General features: G+C 42.4%; 1 protein-coding gene across 1 annotated transcript in view; it reads left to right on the forward strand.

Annotated features, from left to right (window-relative positions):
• LOC144381647 (uncharacterized) overlaps positions 1-20,497 on the forward strand; it is a 74,056-nt gene that overhangs the window by 17,245 nt on the left and 36,314 nt on the right. Inside the window, exons 4-7 of the mRNA XM_078071169.1 lie at positions 3,794-4,031; positions 4,427-4,536; positions 16,913-17,012; positions 19,396-20,296. The gene's annotated coding sequence lies outside the window, so the exon portion shown is untranslated. The remainder of the gene's footprint in view (positions 1-3,793; positions 4,032-4,426; positions 4,537-16,912; positions 17,013-19,395; positions 20,297-20,497) is intronic.

The following is a 20,497-nucleotide window of genomic DNA, read 5'->3' on the forward strand; positions in this document are numbered from 1 at the left end:
GGAGTAGAGCAGAGAGCAAGAGGTGGGATAGGGAGAGAAGAGAGAGACTTCTCCAGAGAGCCAGACTTGAGCTGAAACTTGAATCGTAAATAGTAGTTATCAGGAGGTGGGAAGGGGGGATGAACGGGACATAGAGAGGGAATTCTAGGTAAAGTAAAAATCATGCACATTGGCTTGTGGCTTTGAAGAACTCGTAACTTACAGGAAAAACAAGCAATTCCAAATGACTAGGCCATGGCATGTTGGAAGGTCTGCTGTAACCCCACTCCTACCCTGTAACGTGAGGCTGGGCAGGGAAGAGGAGGCCAGATCCTGATACGCCTATAATACAGACCTAAAGGACATGGAGTTTTTGTACACGTAATGGAGAGCCATTACAGGATTTTGATAAAGGATATTTACAGTTTTGAAAGATCACTCTGGCTATTGTATGGAGAAGATTGGGTTATAAGTGAATGCAGGGTGACAAGTGTGTATGGCCGCAGCCCAGGAGAGGGACGGTGGTTATCTCAGATTAGGGTGCTAGTAGTGGAGATGGAGAGAGAGGACGAATGGGAGAGATAGTTAAGAGGCAAAATCAAGAGGGATATTGGTGGCAGATTGGATGTAAGTGGGCGAGAGAGGAGCAGGGGTCAGGAGTGACTCCCTGGCTTTGTCTGCACAGGGAGATGTGAAGTTAGAGATGAGATACTGGAGCAGAAGCTCCTTTGAGGGATTTTCACATCCTTTTTAAAAAATCCAAAGAGGAGTGACAGGTAGGTAGTTGGAAGCTCAGAGGAGAGGTCGAGATTGAGTGTTTACAGTTACAAGCCATTTGGGCTCAAAGCCAGGGGAATGGTGAGTACATAGCTGAAGAGAGGCCCTGGATCAAAGTCCTTAGGGGTTTCCAACAGCTAATGAATAGGTGGAAGGATGAGTGGACTCAAGAGAGTGAGAATGAGAGGTCAGAAAGGGCATACCAATCAGAAGACAGGAACTCCAGAAGCATTGAGAGAGGACGTTTTGAGAAGGAGAGAGTGGTCAAATGCATGAAGTATTGTTGCGAGATCAAATAGGAAGAGAACAGAAAGCAGTGACAGAGGTGGTGATGTCAACTATCACAAAAGCAGGAAGGAGTGTGTTGCGGGAGGCGTGCGAAGGGAGGAAATGGAGTCAGGGAGGCCAGAGTGCTTTACACAATTAGCTGAGGGAGAGAAAATAGAGAGCACAGCAGCTGAAAGGGACCTGGGATGGAAGCGTTTGAGTTTTGCCTCTTGTGTTATGAAGTTTGACTGTTGATTGGAAGAATACAGGTAAAAGGGAGACACTGAATACTTAAGAGATGGAAGGAGTGGGTCCAAGGCATGGACTGAGAAAAGTCTTCTCCATTTCTTTCAGAAACCCTTCACTGAAGCATTCTTGCCTAGTTTGGGAGGAGGCCCACAGTGCCCCCTAGAGCTCTGCCTTTTCCCATAGGGTATTTTCTGCCCGATGGCATTGCCTATTTTCTCACGAGGTTGTGAGCTCAAGTCAGCTCTGGGAGGCAAGTGTGGTGTTCACCATTGTGTCACCATTGCCGAGTACAGTGACTCTCAAGGTTTTGGTCTCAGGGCCCCCTGTACCTTTAAAAATTACTGAAGATCCTAAAGAGCCTTTGTTTATGTGGGTCAACGGATGTTTGTAGTATTTGTAATTAAAACTGGGAAATATTTTAAATATTTATTTATTTACTTGAAAACAACGTGGGTAAACCCACTGCACATTAACATAAATAACATGTTATTCATGAAAAATAACTATATTTTTCCAAGGAAAAATCATTGAGAAGAGTGGCATTGTTTCACAATTTTTGCCTATCTCTTCAACACTGGCTGAAGAGAAGACAGCTGAATTCACATGTCTGTGTCTACACTCAGCAAGACATGATACCACACAAAATTCAGCCTTTGGGAAGCTCCACTGTAAACTCATGAGAGAATGAGAAGGAAGAAGGCAAATAACACGTTGCATTATAAAATCGTTTTGACCTTGAGACCCCTGGAAGGGTCTCAGGGACTCTCTGTGATCCTTGGTTCCCCCTCAGGGAACCAGTGCCCTGAGCTGTGGAGAGGAGCATGTGAATTATTTCATTAACCAGAGCTTTTACTACGTCCCCCGGGACTTCCAGCTCTCTGTCATCCTTTCCAACAGAACACACGACCGAAGGCAACAATGACAGAACCCTTATGATAAAGAACCTCTCGTGTAGCCAGTCCGCCTTTAATTATCGTTCCCATTTCCATCTCTTTAGTCAGTTAAGCAGCTTCTACCATGATTTGTGTTCAGTGTTGAAATTACTCAGTGTGAAAGGATTTATGAAGACACGGAACTCTCACCAAAAGATCTGCCCTTTCGATGGCTCCCACAGTGAACAAAATAGTTCTGCATAAAATGTTTTTACAAAGGTATTATCAAATTTAATTCCAAGGAAAGTAAACAATTCAACTCCCTTGAGAAATGGTTCCCTTGTTTATTATTAACCAGCAGAAATGATTTAAACCATGTTTCTTCTGGACGCATGGAGCCCTTTCAGTTTCAGGGCACTGGGCAGGGACCCTGACGCCCTCGGGGTCATGGTCCCGTTCACATTAACCATCTGTGTCACCTTCACCAGGTCACTTGCCCTCTCTGGGCCTCACTGTTACTTTCTTCTGCAACACTAGGCCAGTGGTTCTAATCCTCGTGTGAAGGAGCAATGGGAAGCCAAGGGCTTTTCCTTGAATACCATATTCTTTGCTGAGCACCATAAAGTAGTGGCAAATTTAGTTAGACTGAGTGGAAAAGGAAGTTTTAGACTTAGAAAATTATATGATCCCTGTACTGGATCAAACCAGTGGGCACAGAAGTTCATTAAAAAGAAAAGAAGAGAAAGGGGAAGAAAAGAAAAAAGTCATGCAATTCTGCACAGTCAACTATCTGCGAATTATCCTCACAAAGAGTTATTTTCTATTTGTTTAGTCCATCTTACTGTCAGCTATCACTTGTGGAGACTCGGCTTTTAGAGAAAAGGATGGGAGGAAAACTTTAAAGAAAGTCTGTCCATTAACTACCTGTGCTAATTGAGAAAAGTCCCAGTTTTCAACTATAGCTTTAAACCCCTCAATTTTGCAATGGAAACAACAAACCTTCCTCATCGGCTTTAAAAAGTCCAACATTCTAGGCTTTTTGCCTCAACAAATAGCCTCTGAAAGCCAAAAGAGCTTCTAGTCAAATCCGTATTTGTAGATAAAGCAAAGCCAGGCCTAGAGAGATTCTGGGGTTTTCCTAAATTACTTGGCTAGCTTGCAGCCAGGCTGGACTTAGAACCCGGGTCTCATGTTCGCTGGTGTACTCCGTGTTTTTCCACTCTACAAGCTTGTCTGATAATAAATCGCATAAACACTCCAGTACACATATAGTTCATTGTCTGTTGATGTTCTATCATCATTTGTAACTTAGCCAACAATTATTTCTTCGGTTGAGAAGTTCACATTAGAAATCTCATCTCTGGCACATAAGATTCTTATCTGTTTATAAGTTAAGATTTAATTAAAATTCACTTAGTTCTTTTTAAGCTACAAGAGATGGAAAAATACGCAAAGCAGTGAATTTAATTATGAATTGATTAGGCCACTGTTCTCTAAGTGTCTGTCTTTGTTTTTTGGTTGTTTTTTTTTTTGTCTTCGTTTTGTTACCCATGGTAGGTTCTGTTCATTCTTGTTTAGTTTGTGAGCTATAATGAAGTCTATGTGTTTGTCATTGAGATCAGCATTAAGTCTGCCTTTATCTATTGTAGTGGATGGCAGAAGATCTCAAAAAGAAATTTCTGACTGTCCATTGGGAGAAGACTGCCCGATCACTGTAGAAACCCTAAATGACCTTCCAAGAATGAAGTACCCCCCTCGTGTGATGGGGAACACCTCTCTTGGTGGGCAGCAAAGAACCCACAGTTCCCACATCCCATATTGAAAATCAAAGTTCATGAAAGAAGATGTGAGTTGTAGCATCCAGTCACCAATGAAAATACATGCATGGTGAGTCAAACCTACCATTTTGCCCAACTAATAGCTGACTTATTATATAACTAATATCTCTAGCTCCTCAACAGCAATTGAGCACCTCTTTCCTACTCTGGAATGCAGTTGGATTTTTTCTGAGGTTAAAATTCCCATTCTTTAAAGTATCAGTAAATAGTTAAACAGATGTTTCTCTCAGGTTCTAGATTGAAGAAACCTGCAGATGGGTTTACTGCTTGGGTCAAATTCCACTCAAATATGGGGGAGGTTGCTGAGGCAAAAAAGGCTTATTTGTCGTAATTTTATTTCACTTTGCTTATTAGACTTATAATAATCACTTCTAGGTCATAGCGTTATTTGCAACACAAAACCTAACTTGCTTCTTTTCCTCTTATGATAATTCTACCTTTTAGGGCCTGATAAGAAGTTTAAAGAAGTTTAAAGTTTAAAGAAGTTTTCCATCCAAGGGTTATCTCTCTTGCAAGGATTTAGGGATTATTTACAGTGACTCGCATAAAAGAAGGTATGTTCCGTTTATTATAACAAAGTCCTCATGTTGCCGATGTTTCTGCTAAAGAAAGCTAAGGCTATTTGACACTAACTGAATCACAGGATCATGCAGATGGAGGAAAACATATTTGGTCCTGTGATGCTGACCCACATCTGATCTTTTGAAAAGAGGATGTCCTTGGATTCAGGAAATCCTAGTAAAGATGGTTCATCCTCTCTTGAGACTCCATTTTCTGCTGATAGCTGGGGTTCCACAAACGTTTGTCGATTCATACAGAAACTCAGTCAGCTGTCTCTAGCCACCTCCATTATTCGCGGAGTCCTTACGCTGTTTGTCCCCCCAGCAGCAGATGAGAACAGCTGCCACAGTGTCTCCCACATCACCCGCAGCGTTGTTGCTGGCCCACCAGCCACCAGCTGTTTCTTCAGTGTCCCTCCTCCCACTCAGCAGGACCAATTTCAGTGACTGTCCCAAAGGTATCCAACAGCAAGAGCCATGTTTTGTTGTTTTTTTTTTTTTCCACAATTTAGGACTCAATTCTCTAGGTTCGTATTGCTCTGTTTTATGAATGTCATCGTTATTCAGCATTTACCCTGTGCCAGGCCCTGGGCTGTAGGCCAGTAAATCATGCCTACTGAGAACGACAGGATTTCTTCCGTAGGAACTCATGGTATTATGGGAAAGATAGATATTTTAAAAGATAGTTATAGAGTGATGTAAGTGTGATATTTGACCTTTATATTTTCCTTTATCATCAGTGGAATCTTCCCCACAATCTAAGGAATGCTTTCCAAATTCTACTGTTTTTGCATTAACCCAGTTATAGCAATGTTTAATTTCAATTAAGGAGTATTTGGGGATTTTGAAGGAAGGAAAAGACGAAAACAAATACCCATTTCAGATGCTGCATACATTAATTGTAAAGCTAGATATAAAGTTATAAGCACTAAGTAAAATAAATATCTTGTGTATTTATCCCCTTATTCACACTTTCTCCTGTATTTTCTATTAACAAATCTGTTTGACTTTGATAATGAGAAAAATAGGGTTTTTTTAAAAATTGTGTTTTCTATCTTATAGAAATATACTAATTAGATTTGTACAACAAGAGCAGGGGTGATACTAGGGAAACTTCTATCTAATATGCTGTTTTCTGTCATTATTACAGTTCTTTGGATAACTGGAAAATTGTAGCTTACACACACACACACACCCATCTGTTAGTGTTATTGATTCACCTCTGATTTCAATACTGCAGAGTCCCTTCGTGGTTCTGGCTTTTAATCTGAGAGATGAATTTATTTTCTCAATCTTTATTTACTTTGCCTTTGAACTTGGATCATGTGTAGTAAACATCCTTTGAAGGCTAAATAAATATCTTTTTTATAATCTCAAAGGGCAAGTGTTCAATGTCAAATCATAGTCATGTTAAAACAAATCAAATAAGTTTATGTCCTGAGTTCAGAGCGAAATATAAAAGGCCATAGAAATGTGGACATGTAAATAGTTGTCGTCTTTCTAGATGAATCCTTAAGCTCTTCAGCTGGGATACTTGTTCTAAGTTAGACTGTTTGGTAAGCAAAACAGAACCTTATTGAAAAAAACTCTGCCCCCAAATGAACTCATTAGTCACGTGTATTTATGCAAATGAAAATTAAATTATCCTTAATCAAATGGTCTTTGCTCCAAGAAGTACTAAAAGGAAACCTTATTTAAAATGAGAGCTGCAGGGCGCCTGGGTGGCTCAGTTGGTTAAGCGACTGCCTTCGGCTCAGGTTGTGATCCTGGAGTCCTGGAATCGAGTCCCGCATCGGGCTCCCTGCTCGGCAGGGAGTCTGCTTCTCCCTCTCCCGCTCCCCCATCTTGTGCTCTCTCTCTCTCTCTCACTCTCTCTCTCAAATAAATGGATAAAATCTTTAAAAAAAAGAAAAAATAAAATGAGAGCTGCAGGGCGCCTGGGTGGCTCAGTCGTTAAGCATCTGCCTTCAGCTCAGGTCATGATCCCGGGGTCCTGGGATCAAGCCCCGCATGGGGCTCCGTGCTCAGCGGGAAGCCTGCTTCTCCCTCTCCCATTCCCCCTGCTTGTGTTCCCTCTCTCGCTATCTCTCTCTCTGTCAAATAAATAAATAAAATCTTTAAAAAAAAAAAAAAGAGAGCTGCAAAGTTTATTTCAGGTTCTTTTTACAAGAGCCTTGCTTTCTGTCCAGTTTCCCAAAATTAAAGCATGAGCTCCCTCTGCTGAGTGAATTAATATATGTCGATGAAACAGGAAGGAGGAAGGCAAGCAGGCAGGTCTGCAATTACTTATAGTGTCATTTAGGATGATGATTCAATTACAGACGATGCAGGGCTAATCATATGGAACTAGATACAAACTTAGTAGGAACTGAGAGAAAGGGGAGAATTGATGAAGGCATGGTGAAAGAGCTGTGGAATTCAAACCCAACCTTAAAGGTGGGAAGGGTTTAGTCAATTTAGACAAGGAAACAAGTATTGTGCTAGGCACTGGGGATACGATGTTTTACTAACAAAAGGAGCGGGGAGGGCATGGACACTGTCCTCACGAAGCCTACAGGCTGACAGCGAAGATGGATTTCAAACAAGTAAGCACCCAAATAAATGGGGTGGGGTGGGGGGTTAGGGAAGACTTCTCCTAGCAGTAATCAAAGGGTAAGTGGGAGCAACCAGGTAAAGAGGGGGGAGGGGGCGCAGCGTGTGCCAAGGGCCAGAGACAGAAAAGAGCACTGTTGCTGGAGTCAGGGAGGAGAAGACAGGAGACTGACTTCACAGCCTGGGGAGGGGGCACTGTCTTTGTCCCAGGAGCAAGAAGTGGTTCTAATGGTTTCCTTCAGTTTTTCAGGGATTCTAAGATATTTTTACTCTTTTTCCTATTTTCTATATTTACGAGATGGTCTACTACAAGTGTGTGTTACTTAAAAATGAGAAATACGCAACATTTATGAAAGAGAAAGGGGGCATTATATGCCTACCATAGCCTTCTTGCCCTCCTTGCCTTATGCTTTGTCAGGCTTACAGAATTAATGAAGGTGTCTCACTTTCAGGCTGAACCCAGGTACTGGCCCGAGCCTGGCCAGGTACAGGGCATCCTGGGAGATGCCACCCCAAAGCTCCCAGTCACGAAGACACAAACATAAATCATCTGAGGACCTCAGGGACATGGCAGTAGGTTCTCTTTACCCACCACCTGGGTATGGGTACTTCAGTGAGGATATTCTATCATTTCATATTTTTACTATTTCCTGATATAGCCATCTGTGTTTTTTACATGGCTGAATCAGATGGATTCCTTAATTCCACATCATTGTGGCATAAGCCACTTAAATGACTGCCTCCCTGGTCCCCCCCACCCATGACCCAAATCTTGTCTGTGGTTGTCTGTTAGGATCTGTCCTGTCCAGAAAGATCTATATTTAATGGCTCCCAAAGGGGTTCTTCAACTTGTTACCTTAGAAAGACAAACAAACGGTTTCATTGAGAGTAACTGGCCTCATAAATGCAAAGGAGTCCAACACAATTCACTCAGCCTTTTAGGGTAATTCTAGATCGTAACAACTGCAATCTATAATAGTAACTCTGAAGTAGCGACTGTACATAACACACATGCAAAGAACTCTATCACTCGGGGCACAGTTATCCTTGTTAACTCCATGTCTCTCTGCTGTGTGTGCAGCCCAGTCTAAATCCCTTCCGTGAGAGTGGTGGCCTTGTGTTTCTGCTGGCTCCTCGGGGACCCCGTGACGTTGGTGTTCTAGCTGCCTGAGTTAGAGGCTGCATCTGTCTGCAAGGGCCCCAGGCGGGGGTGGGTAGTCTCAGTCCTTGTACCTGCAGGTCATCGTTCAGAGCCAACTCCTCAGAGCTGGAAGCCCTCATCAGCGGCCTTCCTGGCGTGCAGCTTCCCCAGACGGAAGGCCAGGACCGTGTGCCCTGCAGGCCATCTCTCCTCCGCCCCCACTCTCCCCGGGCTCTGTCACCGGTCAGCTCTGCACCAGCTGCATTGTTACTGCCGCCGTGGGAAGGATTTTACAGTGCCCGGCCAGGAAGATTTCCATGCCTCGGGGATGTTGCCTGTCCCCTCCATCAGTCACATCCTCCTGCCCTACCCGACACCGCACCGTCTCCCCACTGCTCCACCCCTACCCTATCTTAGTTCAGGTTGTTATAACAAACACCGCAGGCTGGAGCTTATAAACAACGGAAATTTATTTCTCACAGTTCTGGAAGGTGGAAGTCCAGGATGGTGCTGGCATGTCACATTCTGACCAAGGCCCTCCTCCTGGTTCATGGCTGGTGCCGTCTCACTGGGTCCTCACATGGTGGACGGGACTAGGGCTTTCTCTGGATGAGTACCTCTTTTATAAATTACTTATCCTGTTCGTGAGGGCTCCGTCCTTATAGCCTAATCACCTCCCAAGGGCCCTACTTCCTAATACCATCATCTTTGGGCGTTAGTATTTCAATATATGAATTGGAGGGGGGAACATAAACATTCAGTCTATAGCACCCCCCCACCCCCTACCCACCCTGCTATCCCCACCCGCCCACTGCCAACTTACTCTGCTTACTTACTCTGTTTAACCATTTTTGTCTATTTATGCAAGTTACACATGCATCATTTCAGAATGAATTCTTCATACATAAATCATAATTTGAGTCCCTCTAACTCAGAAGTTAGAAGTGGGTGGCATTGAAGTGATTTTCACTATTTGTCTTCATAGTTTCTGTTGTATAAATAAGTAAAGGGATTCATGATTCCGGTAAGACATTTTTAGGATTTGCAAGGACATCTCTCCTGCCGGCATTTTTTACTCATTACCCAGAGTGAAAAGAAATGCCATCCTCTATTTAATTCAACATTCACAGTAAAAGCCCCAAGGTTGCGGATTCATCTTTCTTTTGGTCCTTAGGAAGCCATATTATGAGCAGACTTTTAACTTATGACGCCAACCCATTCGGAGTATAGGTAACTGCATCCTCAAGGTGGTTTCAAAAGGCGGGCTGCCAAACCCTCTTTTAAGTGCTGATGTCAGTTTTATAAATATATTGAACACAGAGCATTGGGATAAGATGAACCCTAATTTACGTCATTGGATACATAACTAGCTCTTCTCTTGCTGCGGATAGCAGTGAGAGCACATGCGTCATGAGGATAGTGGGTAGAAATGAGACACCGTAGGTAATCAGAAAGTACGAGTGAAGCACCTCAACTTGTCCTTCCTCTCTATTATCAGGAGATAAAATGTTTGCGATTGAAATAAGTTTATGATTAGCGTTATATATAGCAAGACTATGATGTAATGGAGCATAGAGTTTTGTTTTGTTTGTTTGTTTTTGGTTTTTTTGTTTTTTAATTTTATTATGTTATGTTAGTCACCATACAATACACATTAGTTTTTGATGTGGTGATCCACGATCCATTGTTTTTGTATAACACCCAGTGCTCCATGCAGTACGTGCCCTCCTTAATACCCATCACCAGGCTAACCCATCCCCCCTCCCACCTCCCCCCTAAAACCCTGTTTGTTTCTCAGAGTCCATAGTCTCTCATGGTTCATCTCTCCCTCCAATTCCCCCCCCCTCATTTTCCCTTCCTTCTCCTAATGTCCTCCATGCTATTCTTTATGTTCCACAAATAAGTGAAACCATATGATAATTGACTTTCTCTGCTTGACTTATTTCACTTAGCATAATCTCCTCCAGTCCCATCCATGTTGATGTAAAAGTTGGGTATTCATCCTTTCTGATGGCTGAGTAATATTCCATTGTATATATGGACCACATCTTCTTTATCCATTCATCTGTTGAAGGGCATCTCGGCTCTTTCTGCAGTTTGGCTATTGCGGACATTGCTGCTATGAACATTGGGGTGCATATGGCCCTTCTTTTCACTACATCTGTGTCTTTGGGGTAAATACCCAGTAGTGCAATTGCTGGGTCATAGGGTAGCTCTATTTTTAAATTTTTGAGGCACCTCCACACTGTTTTCCAAAGTGTCTGTACCAACTTGCATTCCCACCAACAGTGTAAGAGGGTTCCCCTTTCTCCACAACCTCTCCAACGTTTGTTGTTTCTTTCCCTGTTCATTTTTGCCATTCTAACTGGTGTAAGGTGGTATCTCAATGTGGTTTTGATTTGAATTTCCCTGATGGCTAATGATGATGAACATTTTTTCATGTGTCTGTTAGCCATTTGTATGTCTTCTTCAGAGAAGTGTCTTTTCATATCTTCTGCCCACTTTTTGACTTGATTATTTGTTTCTTGGGTGTTGAGTTTGAGAAGTTCTTTATAGATCTTGGATACCAGCCCTTTATCTATAGTGTCATTTGCAAATATCTTCTCCCATTCTGTGGGTTGCCTCTTTGTTTTGTTGACTGTTTCCTTTGCTGTTCAGAAGCTTTTTATCTTGATGAAGTCCCAAAAGTTCATTTTTGCTTTTGTTTCACTAGCTTTTGGAGATGTATCTTGAAAGAAGTTGCTGTGGGTGATGTCAAAGAGGTTACTGCCTATGTTCTCCTCTAGGATTTTGATGGATTCCTGTCTCACATTGAGGTCTTTCATCCACTTTGAGTTTATCTTTGTGAACGGTGTTAGAGAATGGTCGAGTTTCATTCTTCTGCATGTGGCTGTCCAATTTTCCCAGCACCATTTATTGAAGAGACTGTCTTTTTTCCATTGCATGTTTTTTCCTGCTTTGTCAAAGATTATTTGACCATAGAGTTGAGGGTCCATATCTGGGTTCTCTATTCTGTTCCATTGGTCTATATGTCTGTTTCTGTGCCAGTACCATGCTGTCTTGGTGATCACAGCTTTGTAATATAGCTTGAAATCGGGCAACGTGATGCCCCCAGCTTTGTTTTTCTTTTTCAACATTTCCTTGGCGATTCGGGGTCTTTTCTGATTCCATACAAATTTTAGGATTGTTTGTTCCAGCACTTTGAAAAATGTCATTGGAATTTTGATCGGGATGGCATTGAAGGTATAGATTGCTCTGGGTAGCATAGACATTTTAACAATGTTTATTCTTCCAATCCATTAGCATGGAATATTTTTCCATCTTTTTGTGTCTTCTTCAATTTTTTTCATGAGTGTTCTGTAATTCCTAGAGTATAGATCTTTTACCTCTTTGGTTAGGTTTATTCCGAGGTATCTTATGGTTTTTGGTGCTATTGTAAATGGAATCGTTTCTCTAATTTCTCTTTCTATAGTTACGTTGTTAGTGTATAAGAAAGCAACTGATTTCTGTGCATTGATTTTGTATCCTGCCACATTACTGAATTGCTGTATGAGTTCTAGTAATTTGGGGGTGGAGTCTTTTGGGTTTTCCACATAAAGTATCATGTCATCTGCGAAAAGAAAGAGTTTGACTTCTTCTTTGCCAATTTGAATACCTTTTATTTCTTTTTGTTGTCTGATTGCCTTTGCTAGGACTTCTAGTACTATGTTGAACAATAGTGGCGAGAGTGGGCACCCTTGACGTGTTCCTGATCTTAAGGGAAAGGCTCTCAGCTTTTCCCCAGTGAGGATGATATTTGCTGTGGGTTTTTCATAGATGGATTTTATGAACTTGAGGAATGTTCCCTCTATCCCTATACTCTGAAGAGTTTTAATCAGGAAAGGATGTTGTATTTTGTTGAATGCTTTTTCTGCATCAATTGAGAGGACCATATGGTTCTTCTCCCTCCTCTTATTAATTTGTTCTATCACATTGACTGATTTGCGAATGTTGAACCACCCTTGCATCCTGGGGATAAATCCCACTTGGTCGTGGTGGATGATCCTTTTAATGTATTGTTGGATCCTATTAGCTAGGATTTTGTTGAGGATTTTGGAATCCATATTCATCAGGGATATCAGTCTGAAATTCTTTTTGATGGGGTCTTGGCCTGGTTTGGGGATTAAGGTAATGCTGGCCTCATAGAATGAGTTTGGAAGTTTTCCTTCTGTTTCTATTTTTTGAAACAACTTCAGTAGAGTAGGTATTATTTCTTCTTTGAATGTTTGGTAGAATTCCCCAGGGAATCCATCAGGCCCTGGACTCTTGTTTTTGGGGAGGTTTTTGATCACTGCTTCAATCTCGTTACTGGTTATTGGCCTATTCAGGTTGTCAGTTTCTTCCTGTTTCAGTCTTGGCAGCTTATAGGTTTCCAGGAAGGCCTCCATTTCATCCAGATTGCTCAGTTTATTGGCATATAGTTGTTGATAATAATTTCTAATAATTGTTTCTATTTCCTTGGTGTTAGTCGTGATCTCTCCCCTTTCATTCATAATTTTATTAATTTGGGTCCTTTCTCTTTTCTTTTGGATAAGTCTGGCCAGTGGTTTATTGATCTTATTAATTCTTTCAAAGAACCAACTTCTAGTTTCGTTGATCTGATCTACTGTGTTTCTGGTTTCTAATTCATTGATCTCTGCTCTAATTTTAATTATTTCTCTTCTAATGCGTGGCTTAGGCGTCATTTGTTGCTTTTTCTCTAGTTCTTTAAGGTGTAGAGTTAGTTGGTGAATTCGGGATTTTTCTATTTTTTTGAGTGAGGCTTGGATGGCTATGTGTTTCCCCCTTAGGACCACCTTTGCAGTATCCCATAGGTTTTGGACCGATGTGTTTTCGTTCTCATTGATTTCCATGAATTGTTTAAGTTCTTCTTTGATTTCCTGGTTGACCCAAACATTCTTGAGCAGAGTGGTCTTTAGCTTCCAAGTGTTTGAATTTCTGCCAAATTTTTTCTTGTGATTGAGTTCCAGTTTTAAAGCATTATGGTCTGAGAATATGCAGGGAATAATCTCAATTTTTTGGTATCAGTTGAGACCTGATTTGTGACCCAGTATGTGGTCTATTCTGGAGAAAGTTCCATGCGCGCTCAAGAAGAATGAGTATTCTGTTGTTTTAAGGTGGAATGTTCTGTAAATATCTATGAGGTCCATCTGGTCCAATGTATCATTCAAAGCTCGTTTCCTTGTTGGTTTTCTTCTTAGATGATCTGTCCATTGCTGAGAGTGGAGTATTGAGGTCTCCTACAATTAACGTATTGTTATCAATATGACTCTTTATTTTGGTTAACAGTTGGCTTATGTATATGGCTGCTCCCATGTTGGGGGCATAGATATTTACAATTGTTAGATCTTCTTGTTGGATAGACCCTTTAAGAATGATATAGTGCCCTTCTGTGTTTCTAATTACAGACTTTAGTTTAAAATCTAATTTGTCTGATAAAAGAATTGCTACCCCAGCTTTCTTTTGAGGTCCGCTGGCATGGAAGATGGATCTCCATCCCTTCACTTTCAGTCTGGATGTATCTTTAGGTTCAAAATGAGTCTCTTGTAGACAGCATATGGATGGGTCCTGTCTTTTTATCCAATCTGCAACCCTGTGCCGTTTTATGGGAGCGTTTAGGCCATTCACGTTGAGAGTGATTATTGAAAGGTATGAATTAATTGTCATCATGTTGCCTGTGAAGACGTTGTTTTTATAGATTGTCCCTGTAAATTTCTGTTGTAGATCACTCTTAGGGTCTTTCTCCTTTTATAGAACCCCCCTTAATATTTCTTGCAAGGCCGGCTTAGTGGTCACATATTCTTTCAGTTTCTGCCAGTCGTGGAAGCTCTGCATCTCTCCATCCATTCTAAATGAAAGCCTTGCCGGATAAAGTATTCTTGGCTGCATGTTCTTCTCATTTAGTACCCTGAATATGTCTTGCCAGGCCTTTCTGGCTTGCCAGGTCTCTGTGGATAGGTCTGATGTTATTCTGATGTTCCTCCCTCTGTACGTAAGGAATCTCTTCCCCCTAACTGCCCTTAAGATGGTTTCCTTGGTTCTAAGATTTGCAAGTTTTACTATTACATGCCGGGGTGTTGGCCTGTTTTCCTTGATCTCGGGAGGGGTCCTCTCTGCCTCTAGGACACGAATGTTTGTTTCATTACCCAGATTAGGGAAATTCTCAGCTACGATTTGCTCAAATACATCTTCTAGTCCTCTCTCTCTCTCCACTCCCTCCGGGATTCCAATTATTCTGACATTGGAACGCTTCATGGTGTCACTTATTTCTCTGATTCTCTTTTCATGGATTCTGAGTTTTTTCCCCTGGCCTCCTCTTTTCCCTTTTTATCTATTATATTGTCTTCCAGGTCGCTTATTCGTTCTTCTGCCTCACTTACCCTAGCTGTTAGATTATCTAGATTGGATTGGATTTCATTGATAGCATTTTTAAGTTCTGCCAAATCCCCTTTTATTTCTGCCCTTAGAGACTCTATGTTGCCATTAATTGATTTCTCCATTCTAGCCATTGTCTTCACAATTGCTAGCCTGAATTCCATCTCCGACATCTTCGTTATATCTGCATCCATTTGTAAATCTGCAGCGTAAGTCATAATCTCTGAGTCTTTTCTGTTTTGGGGGCTCCTCCTCCTAGTCATTCTGTTGATGGGTGTTTGAGGGAATGTATAGAGTCGAAATTATTGACCAGAACCCAAGCAAGATGCACCTGTTTTCTTGGGACCTTAGGGTTGCTGGCCTCTTGTTTTCCCAGCCTGTCTTCTGTGGGAGGGGCTGCCACTGTTACTCAGGCAACCCTGTTTGGGCGGAGTTGCCCTGCGCCCCTGTGGCGGGGGATGGGCTCAGTGGGAATCAGTCTTTGGGGCTTTTGTTCTCTGGCGCCTTTCCCTGGCGGCTTTCCGCGTCTCTTCCACCAGTCAGAGCAGAAGAGACTGTTTCCAACCCTCTGCCTCAGAGCAGAGAGATTGCAGTCTGTTCTTCAGTGAGCTCTCCAGGCCACACTGTCTCCGTTTCTGTCCGTGCTGCTATAAACTGCAGCAGCCTGGGTTGTGCGCCCCTCCGCAGCGCTCCCAGTCCTGCCTCCAGGTCGGGGCACGTCTCTGCCCTTTGTGCTTCTAAAACCGCCAGCCGCTCCCAATTCGCGTGTGCGACCCCGCTGCTCTGGGGTTCCTGCCCCGGGGGCTGCAGTTCGCCCGCATGACCCCGCCGCTCCGGGTTTCCGCCCCGGGGGCTACAGTTCGCCCCCCTGATCCCACCGCTCCGGGTTTCCGCCCCGGGGGCTGCAGTTCGCCCGCGTGACCCCGCCGCTCCGGGTTTCCGCCCCCGGGGGCCGCCCTAAAGTCCTTTCCCCGCCGCTACCGGTCTGCGAGTCTGTGCCCGTCCGCAGTGCGCGAGGCTGTCGCTCACCAGCGGTGTAGGTGGAGCAGAGAGTTTTATTTTAGGGGCAGATTTATTTTAATATCTTTTTGACTTTCTGTCCTGGACTTATATTTTCAGGATTTAAGAGAGAATTTCCTTTTTTTTTTTTTTTTTTTTTTAATACTTTGGAATCTTTTATGGAAAAACTTTTAACTACAGTGGAATCCTCAGGAGAAGATTCGTGAGGATTACAAGACCCTGAGGGCAGGGTATCAAGAGCCAACTGAATATAAAATATCTAATTTTATACTGAGCTTGTCAGATACATTAATTGGAAAGGAAAGTTTCAACAGGATCAGCCTGGGAAAGTGGCCCCTATGAGGTGAAACTGAAAACAAAACAGAACATTTTTTGGTTAATGGGCTACACAAAATATGTCTCTTTCTCACTTGACTTTTGACCAAAAAATGTAATGGCCAGTCTGACTCCTGCCTTACCCATCAAGCTGGCTTCTGAATGTCTTTTACCTCTTACCACTCAAACCCACCTTCAAAGGATAAAGATTTATCGCTACGAGGGCCACAGGCTCTGCAAGAACACCCCCCAAAAGAGTTCCCAAAATGTCCTGAGGAGGCCAGCACTATGGAGGTAAATGTGTAATCTCTCTTAAGGAGCCAACTTCAAAAGGAATACCACTTATTTGCATGTCTGTGTTTCGGGATTGGGTTGAAAATAATCACATGACTTTCTGGCCATCTTTCATGTACTAATGTTCCTTTTGTCATCTGTACATCATTTGGTGATGTCACTATGCTCCTGAGTCATATACCCATGTTCACCTCTGTCCCTCTTGAGATATTTCAACTCTTTGAACTCACCCTCATGCTCTTCCCACAACACACCCATCTGTCTTTATTGTCACATTTACCTGCTGATTCAGACCATTCTGGCCTGTAAATCACACATCGTAACTTTGGCACATTGCCTCCCATAAACTGGAGGAGGTCTGCTCTGTTAGCACAGCAGGAGACTGTTTTCCCAAGGCAGGGTCCCAGGATACATCTGGATGGGACCACATCATGAGAGAGTCATGATATTACATGTGGCTATTTTTCAATTTCACTTTAACTTTAGAATGCACTTTTATAATAAAAATACTACTGGATTTAATAAAGTACAAAATCATTTCTGTAGTATATGGTACCTTTAAATGAAATGCTTCTTTTATCCCCCCGCTAACAGAAGGAACACCAGCAATTATTATTTTCTTGATGGAGCAACAAATGCAAGCCTTAAGCCAGGACAAGCCCTGGTTTCTGTTTTCATTACTGTCTCTAAAAAGGTACAAGATTATGAAGTTTATGATGTCCACTTTGATCTGTTTGTTTTAATGAATTAAATTTAACATAATAAAAATAGAATTTTCAGCAAATACTTGATGCATGCCTAGGTGCAAACAATAATAACAGGTTAAATGTTAATCTGTTTCATTAGAGAACTTCAAGACATTGCACTATTTTCTTCAAACACTCTGCAAACCTAGGATCATTGAAATCACAAATCATGTCATTGAAAGGAGTAATTAGCTAATTGTATAGGTGAGGGACTGAAGTACAAAGAAATTTAATTATTTCAATGAAGTTTCATGGTGAAAGGGAGACAGACCAGGACCACAATTCTTATACAATAAAAATACTGAAACTGAATAGCATATTCTTAAAATTTTTTTAGTAAAATGCTTAGGGTTAACAAGAACCCAACAACAGGGGGCAGCAGAGACCTCTTCTGCCTGCACATATCTTATGTTCCCAGTTTAGGAATGTGGCTTTTTCTGTGACGGGGTTTCAAAGGTGACAACGTGTAGCAAGAAGGCAGATTTGTGATGAGTTCTTGTCATCTACTAGTGGCTCATGGCAAGGTGGTATCTCTGGGGCCTTCTCTCCATACTTTATTGTAATTAAATATGCACATCCTACATAGCGGGAATCTTGCAGTCCCACCCATCAGAGCCCAATGGATGACATCACCTCTGCTCCTAGGTTTACTGAGTTGTGCCACTGTCTTTTCAGGAAGCCGGCCTTTAAATCACCAGCACTCTAATCTGGGTTTTCCACTGAGAATCCTTTCCAACAGTCAATAAATTAGGCAAAGTAGAGCAACGAAAGTAGGAAACTGCCATAAATTCTCATTTGCCTTTCTAAGCAAACACCAGCAACCATAGTCCTGTTGGCTCGTGGTTTCTGGGTTGGAAATGAGGAGTGGTTGGGAGGGGAAGATGAAAGATAAAATCTGAATGTGAGAACAAAAAAAAAGACTAGACTGAACCAGTTCCCTTCCCTCCTACAAGGTGCAGGGGTGGGGCTGGCCGGGGAAGATGGGTGTCAGTGCAGGCTCCCTCTCCAGTCCACTGCTTCCAGGTTCTTTCCCATGCTTCGGCCCCTTTCCTCCTGGGGTCCTCTCTGCCCTCCCCTGGGTCTCGTATTTGAGACCTTCCTGTGCTTCCTGGTCCCTCACTTGGGACTCAGACCCCAATTTCCACAAATAAAGGGCCAGGGCCTATTCCTGCACTTGTCTTCAGCTCCCACTGGAGAAGTCAGTCCTACGCCCAGCTTAGCTGACTGTGGAAATGGATTTCGTCAACTTTAACCTGTGCTTATCCAGCAAAACAGTTGTTTTCAGGGAACACCTTTTCTTCTATGTCCCCTGGAGTCAGAGTTCACCCTGCCACCTGCAAAGCTGCTTTTAGAAGTCCTGGGGACGTAGGTCCTTCATTGGGTCTAGGGCCAGGGAAAGTACGGACTGAGAAATCAATATAGAATGTGTGTGTACACATAAACACATACATATTTGCACTTTCTTAATATAAAAGTAAAACATGGCCTTTAAGAGATTGACATATATAAGAACAATATCAAGGAGAAAATTTAAATCTCACAGCCATTGCCAAACTATTTTTAAAATATTAAAAATTTGATTCTCATACAAATCTCATTAATGAGCAAAGCGGCAAGAGGATAAACTGAATGGAAGTGGATTTGAGAGGCTGAGGGTATGGACGCTGACAAAACAGTGGCAGAAAATTGTTAGTTTAGATGCAAAACTGGTTAATGTCTTATAGAGAATACAACTGTAACCTCTGAGAGCAGAACTGATTTGATTTGCTACTGGAAAAAAAATCTAATGTTATCATACAAGCTCACAGGGTCTAGGTCCTATCCAATAGTAAATAATAATGTTCCTTAGAGGAATGTCCCAGCGGAGAATCAGGTAATCCGTGGGTGGGTCTGCTAGACTGTTTCCATATCACATGGAAAGGATATATAGTCATGTTTTCACTTTTTTTCCAAGTTCTAGATTGTTTTTATTTTAATAAATTTTCTTCCATTCTTAAGAATTTTTAGAGCACATATAAATATATGAATAAATAAAACACATATTTTTACAAAGTGAGGATTAGATGGCATGTATAATCATAAATATTTCTTCTTTCACTTAATAGTGTATCATAAACGTGGTCCAGTCTCTTCCTGCTCTCCTCTTCCTCACACCTACCCTCTTTAGCTTCACACAGATTGACAATGAGGAAAAGAAAACTCTGGTTTAAGCTAAATAAACTCACTTGGAAAGTCCCCCATCACATGGGGGAAGATCTTTGCATTTCTTAGCAGATATTCTATCTTACAAACACTCCTGCTGGGTCAATTTGCTTTCTTTTTTTTTTTTAGAGTAGCCTCCACGCCTAGCATGGAGCCCAATGTAGAGCTTGAACGTGAGATCAAGACCTAAGCTGATATCAAGAGTGGGAAAGTGGGACGCTTAACCGACTGAACCACCTAGGTGCTCCTATTTGCTTTTTTTTTTTGAGAGAGTGAAGTGGGGGTGGTAGAGGGATACGGAGAGAGAATCTTAAGCAGGCTCCACATCCAGTACAGAGTCCGACGAGGGATAAATCTCATGACCCTGAGATCACAACCTGAGCTGAAATCCAGAGTCAGATGCTTAACCAAATGGGTCACCCAGGGACCCCCCCATCTGCTGTTTTTTTAAGCATAGTGTGTAGATCCCCAGCAGCACCCCCAAGACCCAGTTGGACACCTCATCATGCATCATCCAGGTGTTAAATATGGCACAGGAAAGGGTGCACTTTGTAATGACATGCTGCCTTGGCAGGAGAACCTTTCCTGGCTGTGGTAACCAGCACCGGCCACATGCTAAAGTTACACAAAGGGCAGAGCTGGAAGGCCAGTTATACCCAGCAGGCACTTAAAGGCATAGTTATCTATCAACAGCCTACTCAACTCAATACACTGACTGAAGTATTTCACAAAAAGCAACCCCAACATTTAGCTTGATAAAACAAAATTTAAAAGAAAGAAAACTGTGGGTTTGGGAGTGGATACAAAAGTAGACCCCTGCCAAGATAGAAAGCTGGTATCTGAAGAACCAGCGGTTATTATCTGAGAATGTAAAGGGTGAAAACAACTCCGTCAGCTCATGAGATCCCAAAGAGCTTTAATTCTCTCCACTGTTTTTCTGAATGTCCATCTTCCAAGGAGCCTGAATTCCTCGGAGTGCCGCGGACTGAGTATTGGTTTAGGAAACTCGAGGATACGCCCCCAGTGGAAGGTGAGAATGACACACTCTCTCTGGAGGACGCCTTCCCCCCTCATGCTCTGCATCCAATGAAACCAGGGGTTTCCACTTCCCATTATGGACTTGCCTGGGGGCGCTCCCATGAATTCCGGTGGGTTCTTGGGCTTCCATTCACACGGAAGAGGGCCACATCATCCCACGTAACACTTGGCACCTTTGGGGTTCTGTTTCTTC

This window comes from Halichoerus grypus, chromosome 4 (genome assembly GCF_964656455.1).
Source record: "Halichoerus grypus chromosome 4, mHalGry1.hap1.1, whole genome shotgun sequence".
Taxonomy (NCBI): domain Eukaryota; kingdom Metazoa; phylum Chordata; class Mammalia; order Carnivora; family Phocidae; genus Halichoerus; species Halichoerus grypus.